Genomic DNA, 13,672 nt, shown 5'->3' on the forward strand with positions numbered 1-13,672 from the left:
CGGCCCATGACCAACGCCGGTCACACACAGTTTCGCGGGCAGCGGTTCTGCCCGCACAACCCCCTGCAGCGGCTGACGGCGGCCGAATGGCTGGCGGAGCGGCGGGCGGAGGCGTCGCGCAAAGGCGGGAAGTGATGTATGTGTTTTGTCATGACTTTGCCAAACACTTTCGCCAAAATAAAGTTGGTGAAGTCGAATGTTGGTCTTTTTGTTGACATCTCTGCAGTGTCCAGCGTGCCATGACGCACGGAAGCACAGTTTAAATGGCAATGTCATTGCTGCATCAGCAAATGTTGGTACTTGGTGTGCGCACTGATCGTTCACGCCTTCATCGCGCCCCGCACGTAAACGCCCTCTTGTCGGCCGGCTGACGGCTGCGTTGCGTCGGCGTCGTTTACCGGCCGACGCAGCCAGCCGCCTACCGGCGGCGGTCTGAAACTCGCCTCTTCCCCCCCTCCCTCCCCTTCCCCATCTTTTCCCCCGCGACGGGGAACTTCATCCCCCAGTCGCTTGAAAAGTGCAGCGGCAGTGTTTCTGTGCATACAAACAGCTTGTGCAGCAATTGCAAAATCAACATCGAGCGCCGTTTGAGAGCGTTTTTTGGAAATAACTTCAAAACTATACGTGCGTTAATATTTTAAGTTATACCATCGTGTTCGCCGCGCGATTGCGTGTCGAATGACATATAGTAAAACATTAGTGCGTTCCTGGAAACAAATATATTCTTGACGGCCGCAAATTTCCAAGGTTTTGTTTTTGAGAGCCGCTCCGTTTGAAAGCAGATTGCCGGTGCAGTCGATACACAGTGGTGGAACGAGCATTCAGTGGCGCTGTTCTCAACAGGCAAGTGATCACAAATCTGGCCGCGGCCACTTTGATGCGAAAAACGGCCCATTTCAGAAACGAACATTTCTTCGACCCGTACGAGGGCTAAAATGAAATCCAGCACGCATACAAATTGAATGCACGTTCAGATTGAAAACAGCCGTTTTTCGGGTAGTGAAATGTCCCAAATTCATATCAACGAACCAATGAAAATAGAAGGGTGTTTTAATTTGCAAACGATGTAAACCGATGTTACCACTTGTTGACAACATTTTTGATCACCGGGTGCCGACCAAAAATTTTCAGGGGGGGGGCCATTTTGCCGAAAAAATTAAAATTTTCCAAACGCGATTTTTACATTTATGAATGAACGGGCATGGCCCATTTAGTGTGCAAGTGCACCGGCAAGTGTGTCTGTGCATGCAAACAGCTTGTGCAGTAATTGCAAACTAAACATCGAGCGCCGTTTGAGAGCGTTTTTTTTTCGGGTAGTGAAATGTTTTAAACTCATGCCTAACGAACCAATGAAGATCAAAGAGTGCTTTAACTTGTAAACGATGTAAACCGATGCTTTGGATCACCGGGTGCCGAAGGAATCTTTTTTTGTCGGAGCCATATTGTCGAAAAAATGAAAAGTTTCCAAGCGCGACTTTTTCATTTCTGAATAAAAGGGCATCGTGCATTTACGGTGTAAGTTCAGCGGGAAGTGTTTCTGTGCATGCAAACAGCTTGTGCAGCAATTGCAAAATCAACAACGAGCGCCGCCTGAGAGGGTTTTTTGGAAATAACTTCAAAACTATACGTGCGTTAATGTTTTAAGCTCAACCATCGTGTTCGCAGCACGATTGCGCGCCGAATGACATATAGTAAAACATTAGTGCCTTGCTAGAAACATATAGCAATCTTGATGGCCGCACACTTCCATGGTTTTGGTTCTGAGAGCCGCTCCGTTTGAAAGCGTATTGCCGGTGTAGACGAAACACAGTGGTGGAACAAGCATTAAGTTTTTAGTTTAGTTATCAACATGCAAGTGATCACAAATCTGGTTGCGGCCACATTGATGCGAAAAACGGCCCATTTCAGAAACGGACGTTTTTTCGACCCGTATGAGGGCCAATGTAAAATACAGCACGCGTACAAATTAGATGCATGTTCAGATTGAAAACAGCCGCTTTTCGGGTAGTAAAATGTTCCAAACTCATATCCAACGAAGCAATGATAATGGAAGGGTGTTTTCACTTTCAAATGATGTAAACCAACGACACCACTTGTTGACAACATTTTTGATCACCGGGTGCCGACAGAAAATTTTTGGGGGAGGGGCCATTTTGGGGAAAATATGAAAATTTTCCAAACGCGATTATTTCATTCCTGTATGAAAGGGCATGGTCCATTTAGTCTATAAGTGCAGCGGCAAGTGTTTCTGTGCATGCAAACAGCTTGTGCTGCAAATGCAAATTTAGCATCGAGCGCCGTTTGAGAGCAGTTTGTGGAAGTAACTTCAAGACTATGCGTGTGTGAATGTTTGAAGTTATACCATCGTGTTCGCCGCGGGATTGCGCGTCGAATGACATATAGTAAAACATTAGTACGTTGCTGGAAACATATAGCATTCTTGATGGCCGCAAATTTCCATGGTTTTGATTATGAGAGCCGCTCCGTCTAGAAGCCGGATGCCTGTGGAGACGATACACAGTGGTGGAACAAGAATTCAGTGGCGGTATTGTCAACATGCAAGTGATCACAAATCTGGCCGAGGAGACATTGATGCAAAAAACGGCCCATTTGAAAAACGGACGTTTTTTGGACCCGTATGAGGGCCAATATGACATCCAGCACGGGTACAAATTGGATGCATGTTGAGATCGAAAACAGCGGTTTTCAGGAAGTGAAATGTCCCAAACACATAGCCAACGAACCAATTAAATTCGAAGGGTGCTTGAACTTTCAAACGATGTAAACCGATGTTTCCACTTGTTGACAACATTTTTGATCATCGGGTGCCCACCGAAAAATTGGGGCTGGCATTTTCTTGAAAAAATAAGAATTATCCAAACGCGACTTTTACAGTTCTGAACGAAAGGGCATGGTCCATTTAGTGTGTAAGTGAAGCGACAAGTGTTTCTGTGCATGCAAACAGCTTGTGCAGCTATTTCAAAACAAACATCGAGCGCCGTTTTAGAGGGTTTTATGGAAATACCTTCAAAACTGTACGTGCGTTAATGTTTTAACTCATACCATTGTGTTAGCCGCACTATTGCGCGTCGAATGACATATAGTGAAACCTTAGTGCGTTGCTGGAAACAAATAGCATTCATGATGTCTGCAAATTAATATGGTTTTGTTTCTGAGAGACGCTCCGTTTGAAAGCAGATTGCCGGTGGAGACGATACACAGTGGTGGAACAAGCATTCAGTGGCAGGGTTGTCAACATGCAAGTGATCACAAATCTGGCCGCAGCCACTTTGATGCGAAGAACAGCCCATTTCAGAAACGGATGTTTTTCGACCCGCATGACGGCCAATGTGAAATGGAGCACGCGTACAATTTGGATGCATGTTGAGATTGAAAACAGCCGTTTTTCGGGTATTAAAATGTTCCGAACTCATACCTAACGAACCAATAAAAATCGAAGGGAGCTATAACTTGCAAGCGATGTAAGCCGATGTTGCCACTGGTTTACAGCATTTTTGATCACAGGGTGCAGACCGAAAGTTTTGGAAGGGGGCCATTTTGTGGAAAAAATAAAATGTTTCCAAACTCAAATTTTTCATTTCTGAATGAAAGGGCATGTTCCATTTAGTTTCTAAGTGCAGCGGCAAATGCTTCTGTGCATGCAAACAGCTTGTGCAGCAATTGCAAAATCAACATGGAGTGCAGTTTGAGAGCGTTCTTTGGAAATGACTTCAAAACTATTCGTGTGTTAATGTTTAAAGTCATACCGTCGTGTTCGCCGCGCGATTGCGCGTCGAATGACAAATAGTAAAACATTAGTGTGTTGCTGGAAACATATAGCATTCTTAATGGCCGCAAATATCCATGGTTTTGCTTGTGAGAGCCGCTCGGTTTGAAAGCAGATTGCCGGTGAAGACGATACACAGTGGTAGAACAAACATTCAGTGGCGCTGTTGTCAATATGAAAGTGATCACAAATCTGGCCGCGGCAACTTTGATGCGCAAAACGGCCCATTTCAGAAACGGACGTTTTTCGACCCGTATTAGGCCCAATGTGCAATCCAGCACGCGTAAAAATTGGATGCATGTTTGGTTCTAAGGCAGTGGTTTTTCGGGTAGTGAAATGTTGAAACTCATATTTAACAAACCAATGAAAATTGAACGGTGCTTTAATTGCAAACGATCTAAACCGATGTTGCCACTTGTTGAAAACATTTTTGATCACAGGGTGCCGATCGAAAGTTTTGGGGGTGCCATTTTGCTGAAAAATATGGAAATTACCAAATGCGATTTTTTCATTTCTGAATGAAAGGGCATGGTCCATTTAGTTTCTAAGTGCAGCGGCAAGTGTTTCCGTGCATGTAAACACCGTGTGGAGCAATTGCAAAATCAACATCGAGCGCCGTTTGAGAGCGTTTTTTGGAATTAACTTTAAAACAATACGTGCGTTAATGTTTTAGGTTATACCACCGTGTACGCCTAGCGATTGTGCGTCGAATAACATATAGTAAAACGTTAAAGCGTTGCCGAAAACATATAGAATACTCAATGGCCGCAAATTTCCATGGTTTTGTTTCTGAGAGCCGCTCCGTTCGAAAGGAGATGAACGGTGCAAACGATACACAGTGGAGGAACAAGCATTCAGTGGCGCTGTTGTCCACATCCAAGTGATCAGAAATCTGGACGCGGCCACTTTGATGCGAAAAACGACCCATTTCAGAAACGGACGTTTTTTCGACCCGTGTGATGGCCAATATGAAATCCAGCACGCGTACAATTTTGATGCATGTTCAGATTGAAAACAGCCGTTTTTTGGGTAGTAAAATGTTCCAAACTCATATCTAACGAACTACTAAAAATCGAAGGGTGCTTTAAGTTGTAAACGATGTAAACCGATGTTGCCACTTGTTGACAACATTTTTGATCACAGGGTGCAGACCGAAATTGTTGGTGGTAGGGGAATTTGGTGGAAAAAATGAAGATTTTCCAAACGCGAACTTTTCAGTTCTGAATGAAAGGTCATGGTCCATTTATTGTGTAAATGCAGCGGCAAGTGTTTCTGTTTATGCAAACAGCTTGTGCAGCAACTACAGAATCAACATCGAGCGCCGTTTGAGAGCGTTTTGTGGAAATAGCTTCAAAAGTATCCGTGCGTTAATGTTTTAAGTTCAACCATCGTGTTCGCCGAACAATTGCGCGTCGAATGACATATAGTAAAACATTAGTGCGTTGCTGGAAACATATAGCATTCTTCATTGCCGCAAATTTCCATGGTTTTGTTTCTAAAAGCCGCTCCGCTTGAAAGCAGATTGCTGGTGTAGACGATACACAGTGGTGGAACAAGCATTCAGTGGCGCTGTTGTCAACATGCAAGTGATCACAAATCTGGCCGCGGCCACTTTGATGCGAAAAACGGCCCATGTCAGAAACGGACATTTTTCGACCCGTATGAGACCCAATATGCAATCCAGACCGTGTGAAAATTGGATGCATGTTCAGATTGACAACAGCCGTTTTTCGCGGAGTAAAATGTTGGAAACTCATATCTAACGAACCAATGAAAATGGAAGGGTGTTTTAACTTGGAAACGATGTAAACTCTTGTTACCACTTGTTGAAAACATTTTTGATAACCGGGTGTCGAGGGCAATGTTTTGGCAGGGGGTCATTTTGTGGAAAAAATGAAAAGTTTCGAAACGCGATTTGTTCATTTCTGAATGAGCGGGCATGGCCCATTTAGTGTGTAAGTGCAGCGGCAAGTGTTTCTGTGTATGCAAACATCTTGTGCAGCAATTGCAAAATCAACATCAAGCGCCGTTTGAATGCGTTTTTTGGAAATAACTTCAAAACTATACGTGGGTTAATGTTTTACGTTATACCATCGTGTTCGCCGCACGATTGTGCGTCGAATGACATATAGTAAAACAATGGTGCGTTGCTTGAAACATATAGCATTCTTAATGGCCGCAAGTTTCGATGGTATTGTTTCTGAGATCCACTCCGTTTAAAAGCGGATTGCCTGTTCGGACGATACACATTGGTGGAACAGGCATTCAGTGGCGCTGTTGTCAACATGCAAGTGATCACAAATCTGGCCGCGGCAATTTTAATGCCAAAACGGACCATTTCAGAAACGGACTTTCTTTGACCCGTATGAGGGCCAATATGAAATCCAGCACGCGTGCAAATTGGAGGCATGTTCAGACTGGAAACAGCCGTTTTCCGGGCAGCAAAATGTTCCACACTCATATCTATTGAACCAATCGAAATTGAAGGGTGCTTTAAGTTGCTAACGATATGAACCGATGTTACCACTTGTTGACAACATTTTTTATCACAGGGTGCCGACCGAAAAGTTTTTGGGGGGCCATCTTGTCGAAAGAATTGAAATTTTTCGAATCGTGATTTTTTCAGTTCTGAATGAAAGGGCATGGTCTATTTAGTGTGTTCGTGCACCGGCAAGTGTTTCTGTGTATGGAAACAGCTTGTGCAGCAAATGCAAATTTAACATTAAGCGCCGTTTGAAAGCGTTTTTTTGGAAATTGCTTCAAAACTATACGTGTGTTAATGTTTTAGCTTATACCATCGTGTTCGCCGCACGATTGCGCGCCGAATGAGATATAGTAAAACATTAATGCGTTGCTGGAAACATACAGCAATCTTGATGGCCGCACACTTCCATGGTTTTGGTTCTTAGAGCCGCTTCGTTTGAAAGCAGATTGCAAGTGCAGACTATATACAATGGTGGAACAAGCATTCAGTGGCGCGGTTGTCAACATGCAAGTCATCACAAATCTGGCCGCGGCCAGTTTGATGCGAAAAACGGGCCATTTCAGACACGGACGTTTATTCGACCCGTAAAAGGGCCAACATAAAAACCAGCACTCGTACAAATTGGATACATGTTGAGACTTAAAACCGCCGTTTATCGGGTAGGAAAATGTTCCAAACTCATATCTAACGAACCAATGAAATCGAAGGGTGCTTTAACTTGGAAACGATGTAAAGCGATTTTTCCATTTGTTGACAACATTTATGATCACCGGGTGCCGACCGAAATATTTTCGGGGGGGGCCACCTTGTCGAAAAAAATGAAATTTTCGAACACGATTTGTTCATTTCGTCATTAAAGGTCCTGGTCCATTTAGTGTGTAATTACAGCGGCATGTGTTTCTGTGCAAGCAAACATCATGTGCAACAATTGCAAAATTCACATCGAGCGCCGTTTGAGAGCGTTTCTTGGAAATAACTTCAAACTATACGTGGGTTAATGTTTTAGGTTCTGCCATCGTGTTTGCGCCGCGATTGCGCGTCGAATGACAAATGGTTAAACATTCGTGCGTTCCTGGAAACATATAGCATTCTTGATGGCCGCAAATTTCCATGGTTTTGTTTCTGAGAGCCGCTCCATTTAAAAGCAGATTGGCGGTGCAGAAGATACACAGTGATGGAAGAAGCATTTAGTGGCGCTGTTTTCAACATGCAAGTGATCACAAAATCTCCCCGCGGCGTCATTGATGGGAAAAATGGCGCATTTCAAAAACGGACGTTTTTTCGACCCTTATCAGGGCCAAAATGAAATCCAGCACGCGCACAAATTGGATGCATCTCGAGAATGAAAACAGCCGTTTTTCGTGCAGTAAAATGTTCCAACCTCATATCTAACGAACCAATGAAAATCAAGTGGTGCTTTAACTTGCAAACGATGTAAACCGATGTTGCCACTTGTTGACAAGATTTTTGATCACCGGGTGCCGATCGAAAAAGTTTTAGGGGGCCATTTGTCGAAAAAAATGAATATTTTCGAAACGCAACTTCTTATTTCTAAATGAAGGTGCATTGTTAATTTAGTGTCTATTTTCAGCGGCAAGTGTTTCTGTGCATGCAAACAACTTGTGCAGCAATTACAAAGTCAACATCGAGCGCTGTTTGAGAGCGTTTGTTGGAAATGACTTCAAAACTATACGTGCGTTAATGTTTTAAGCTCAACCGTCGTGTTCGCCGCACGATTGCGCGTCGAATGACATGTAGTAAAACATTAGTGCGTTGCTGGAAACATATAGCATTCTTTATGGCCGCAAAATTCCATGGTTTTTGTTTCTAAAAGCCGCTCCGTTGGAAAGCAGATTGCCGGTGCAGACGATACACAGTGGTGGAACACGCATTCAGTGGCGCTGTTGTCAACATGCAAGTGATCACAAATCTGGCCGCGGCCAATTTGATGCGAAAAACCGCCCATTTAAGAAATGGACATTTTTTCCACCCGCATGAGGGCGAATGTGAAATCCAGCTCGCGTGCAGACTGGATGCATGTTCAGATTGAAAACAGATGTTCTTGCGGGTAGTAAAATGTTCCAAACTTATATCTAACCAACCTATCAAAATCCAAGGGTGCTTTCAGTTGCAAAAGATGTAAACCGATGTTACCACTTCTTGACAACATTTTTCATCACCGGGTGTCGACGGAAAGTTTTGGCAAGGCTGCCATTTTGTGGAAAAAAGACATTTTCCAAACATGCTTTTTTCATTTCTGAATGAGCGGGCATGGTCAATTTAGTGTGTAAGTGCAGCGGGAAGTGTTTCTGTGCATGCAAACAGCTTGTGCAGTAATTCTAAAATCAACATCGAGTGCCGTTTGATAGGGTTTTTGGGAAATAACTTTAAAGCTATACCTCCGTTAATGTTTTTAAAATATACCATCGTGTTCGCCGCGCGATTGCGCGTCGAATGACATATAGGAAAACATTAGTGCGTTGCTGGAAACATACAGCAATCTTGATGGCCGCACATTTCCATGGTTTTAGTTCTGAGAGCCGCTCCGTATGAAAGCAGATTGCCGGTGCAGACGATACACAGTGGTGGAACAAGCATTCAGTGGCGCTGTTGACAAGATGCAAGTGATCACAAATCTGGCCGCGGCCACTTTTTTGCGGAAAACGGGCCATTTGAGAAACGGACGTTTTTTCGACACGTATGAGGGCCAACATAAAAACCAGCACGCGTGCAAATTGGATGCATGTTGAGATTTAAAACGGCCGTTTTATGTGTAGTAAAATGTTCCATACTCATATCTAAGGAACCAATGAAAATCGAAGGGTGCTTTAACTTGTAAACGATGTAAACCGATGTTTCCTCTTGTTGACAACATTTATGATCACCGGGTGCCGGCCGAAATTTTTTCGGGGGGCCACTTTGTCGAAAAAATGAAAATTTTCGAAACCCGATTTTTTCATTTCGTAATTATAGGGCATGGTCCATTTAGTGTGTAAGTGCAGCGGATGTGTTTCTGTGCATGCAATCAACTTGTGCAGCAAATGCAAAATCAACATCGAATCAGGTTTCAGACAGTTTTTTGGAAATAACTTAAAAACCATACCTTAGTTAATGTTTTAAGTTATACCATCGTGTTCGCTGCTCGATTGCGCGTTGAATGACATATAGTAAAACATTAGTGGGTTGCTGGAAACATATAGCATTCTTGATGGCCGTAAATTTTCATGGCCTTGTATATGAGATCCGCAACGTGTGAACGCAGATTACCGGTGCAGACGATACACAGTGGTAGAACAAGCATTCAGTGGCGCTGTTGTCAAGATGCAAGTGATCACAAATCTGGACGCGGCCACTTTGATGCGAAACACAGCCCATTTCAGAAACGGACGTTTATTCGACCCGTATGAGGGCCAACATGAAATCCAGCACGTGTGGAAGTTGGATGCATTTTCGGATTGAAAACAGCCGGTTTTCGGGGAGTAAAATGTTCCACACTCATATCTAACGAACCAATGGAAATCGAAGGGGTCTTTAACTTGCAAACGATGTAAACCGATGCTACCACTTCTTGACAACATTTTTGATCACCGGGTTCCGACCGAAAAAACCTTTGGGGGGCCATTTTGTCGAAAAAATGACAATTTTCCATTCGCGACATTTCATTACTGACTGAAGAGGAATGGTTCATTTAATGTGGAAGTTCAGCGGCAAGTCTTTCTGTGCATGCAAACAGCTTGTGCAGCAATTGCAAAACCAACATGGAGCGTACTTCGAGAGAGTTTTTTGGAAATACCTTCAAATCTACATGTGCGTGAATGTTTTAAGTTATACGATCGTTTTCGTCGCGCGATTGCGCTTCGAAAGACATATAGTAAAACATTAGTGCGTTGCTGGAAACATATAGCAATCTTGATGGCCGCAAATTTCCATGGTTTTGTATCTGAGAGACGTTCCGTTTGAACGCAGATTGCCGGTGCAGACGAAACACAGTGGTGGAACAAGCATTCAGTGGCGCTGTTGTCAACATGCAAGTGATCACAAATCTGGCCGCGGCCACATTCACGCGAAAGCGGCCCATTTCAGAAACGGAGTTTTTCGACCAGTATGAGGGCCAATATGAAGTCCAGCACGCGTGCAAATTGGATTCATGTTCAGACTGAAAACCGCCGTTTTCCGGGTAGTAAAAGGTTTCCAAGTCATATGTAATGAACCAATGTAAATCGAAGTGTGCTTTAACTTGCACCCGATGTAAACCGATGTCACCACTTGTTGACAACAACATTGATCGCCGGGTGCCGACGGAAAGTTTTGGCAAAGGGGCCTTTTTGTCGAAAAAAATGAAAATTTTAAAAACGAAATTTAATCAGTTCTGATTGAAAGGGCATGGCCCATTTAGTGTGTAAATGCAGCGGCAAGTCTTTCTGTGCATGCAAACAGCTTGTGCAGCAATTGCAAAATCAACATCGAGCGCCGTTTGAGAAGGTTTTTTGGAACTTACTTCAGAACTATACGTGCGCTATTGTTTTAACTTATACCATCGTGTTCGCCGCACGATTGCGCGCCGAAAGACATATAGTAAAACATTAGTGCGTTGCTTTAAATATATAGCAATCTTGATGGCCGCATGGTTTTGGTATTGAGAGCCGCTCCTTTTGAAAGCAGATTGGGCGTGCAGACGACACAAGTGGTGGAACAAGCATTCAGTGGCGCTGGTGTCAACATGCAAGTGATCACAAATCTGGCTGCGGCCACCTTGATGCCAAAAACGGCCCATTTAAGAAACGGACGTTTTTTCACCCCGTATAAGGGCCAATGTGAAATCCAGCTCCTGTACATCTTTGATGCATGTTCAGATTGAAAACAGCCGTTTTTCGGGGAGTAAAATGTTCCAAAGTTATATCTAACGAACCAATGAATATCGAAGGGTGCTTTAAGTTGCAAACGATGTAAACCGGTGTTTCCACATGTGGACAACATTTTTCATCACCGGGTGCCGACCGAAACATTTTTCGGGGTGCCATGCTGTCAAAAAAAATGAAATTTTTCTTTACACGATTTTTCCGTTCTGAATGAAAGGGCATGGTCCAGTTAGTGTGTAAGTGTAGCGGCAAGTGTTTCTGTGCGTGCAAACAGCTTGTGCAGCGAATGCAAAATCAACATCGAGCGCGGATAGAGAAAATTTGTTGGAAATAACTTGATAACTATACGTGCGTCAATGTTTTAAGTTCAACCATCGTGTTCGCCGCACAATTGCGCGTCGAATGACATATAGTAAAACATTAGTGCGTTGCTGGAAACATATAGCATTCTTCATTGCCGCAAATTTCCATGGTTTTGTTTCTAAAAGCCGCTCCGCTTGAAAGCAGATTGCTGGTGCAGACGATGCGCAGTGGTGGAACAAGCATTCAGTGGCGCTGTTGTCAACATGCAAGTGATCACAAATCTGGCCGCGGCCACTTTGATGCGAAAAACGGCCCATTTCAGAAACGGACATTTTTCGACCCGTATGAGACCCAATATGCAATCCAGACCGCGTAAAAATTGGATGCATGTTCAGATTGACAACAGCCGTTTTTCGCGGAGTAAAATGTTGGAAACTCATATCTAACGAACCAATGAAAATGGAAGGGTGTTTTAACTTGGAAACGATGTAAACTGATGTTGCCACTTGTTGACAGCATTTTTGATCACCGGGTCGACGGAGTGTTTTGGCAGAGGGCCATTTTGTGGAAAAAATGAAAAGTTTCGAAACGCGATTTTTTCAGTTCTGAATGGGCGGGCATGGTCTATTTAGTGTGTAAGTGCAGTGGCAAGTGTTTCTGTGTATGCAAACATCTTGTGCAGCAATTGCAAAATCAACATCAAGCGCCGTTTGGCTGCCTTTTTTGGAAATAACTTCAAAATTATACGTGGGTTAATGTTTTACGTTATACTATCGTGTTCGCCGCACGATTGCGCGTCGAATAACATATAGTAAAACATTAGTGCGTTGCTGGAAACATATAGCATTCTTAATGGCCGCAAATTTCGATGGTATTGTTTCTGAGATCAACTCCGTTTGAAAGCGGTTTGCCTGTTTAGACGATACACATTGGTGGAACAAGCATTCAGTGGCGCTGTTGTCAACATGCAAGTGATCACAAATCTGGTCGCGGCCATTTTCATGCGAAAGCGGCCCATTTCAAAAACGAAGTTTCTTTGACCCGTATGAGGGCCAATATGAAATGCAGCACGCGTGCAAATTGGAGGCATGTTCAGATTGAAAACAGCCGTTTTCCGGGCAGCAAAATGTTCCAAACTCATATCTATTGAACCAATCAAAATTGAAGGGTTTTTTAAGCTGCTAACGATGTAAACCGATGTTACCACTTGTTGACAACATTTTTCATCACAGGGTGCCAACCGAAAAGTTTTTGCGTGGCCATCTTGTCGAAAGTAATTGAAATTTTTCGAATCGTGATTTTTCAGTTCTGAATGAAAGGGCATGGTCTGTTTAGTGTGTGCGTGCACCGGCAAGTGTTTCTGTGTATGGAAACGGCTTGTGCAGCAAATGCAAATTTAACATTAAGCGCCGTTTGAAAGCGTTTTTTGGAAATTGCTTCAAAACTATACGTGTGTTAATGTTTTAACTTATACCATCGTGTTCGCCGCACGATTGCGCGCCGAATGAGATATAGTAAAACATTAATGCGTTGCTGGAAACATACAGCAATCTTGATGGCCGCACACTTCCATGGTTTTGGTTCTTAGAGCCGCTTCGTTTGAAAGCAGATTGCAAGTGCAGACTATATACAGTGGTGGAACAAGCATTCAAGTGGCGCGGTTGTCAACATGCAAGTCATCACAAATCTGGCCGCGGCCAGTTTGATGCGAAAAACGGGCCATTTCAGACACGGACGTTTATTCGACCCGAATGAGGCGCAATATGCAATCTAGGAAGCGTACAAATTGGACCCATCTTCAGGTTGAAAGCAGACGTTTTCCTGGCAGTAAAATGTTCGAAACTCATGTCTAACGAACCAATGAAAATGGAAGAGTGCTTGAACGTGGACACTATGTAAACCGATGTTACCGCTTGTTGACAACAGTTTTGATCACCGGGAGCCAAGCGAAAATTTTTTAGGGCGGCCAATTATTCGAAAAAAATGAAAAATTTCAAAACGCAATTTTTTCGTTTCTGAATGATAGGGCATGGTCTACCTAGTGTGTAAATGCAGCGGCAAGTGTTTCTGTGCATGCACGCAGCTTGTTCAGAAATTGCAAAATCAACATCGAGCGCCGTCTGAGAGCGATTTTTCCAACTTACTTTAAAACTATACGTGCGTAATTGTTTCAATTTATTCCATCGTGTTCACCGCGCGATTCCGCGTCGAATGACATCTAGAAAAACATTGGTGCGT

Source organism: Pollicipes pollicipes, unplaced genomic scaffold, assembly GCF_011947565.3.
Source record: "Pollicipes pollicipes isolate AB1234 unplaced genomic scaffold, Ppol_2.1 Scaffold_7231;HRSCAF=8579_pilon_pilon_pilon, whole genome shotgun sequence".
NCBI lineage: Eukaryota > Metazoa > Arthropoda > Thecostraca > Pollicipedomorpha > Pollicipedidae > Pollicipes > Pollicipes pollicipes.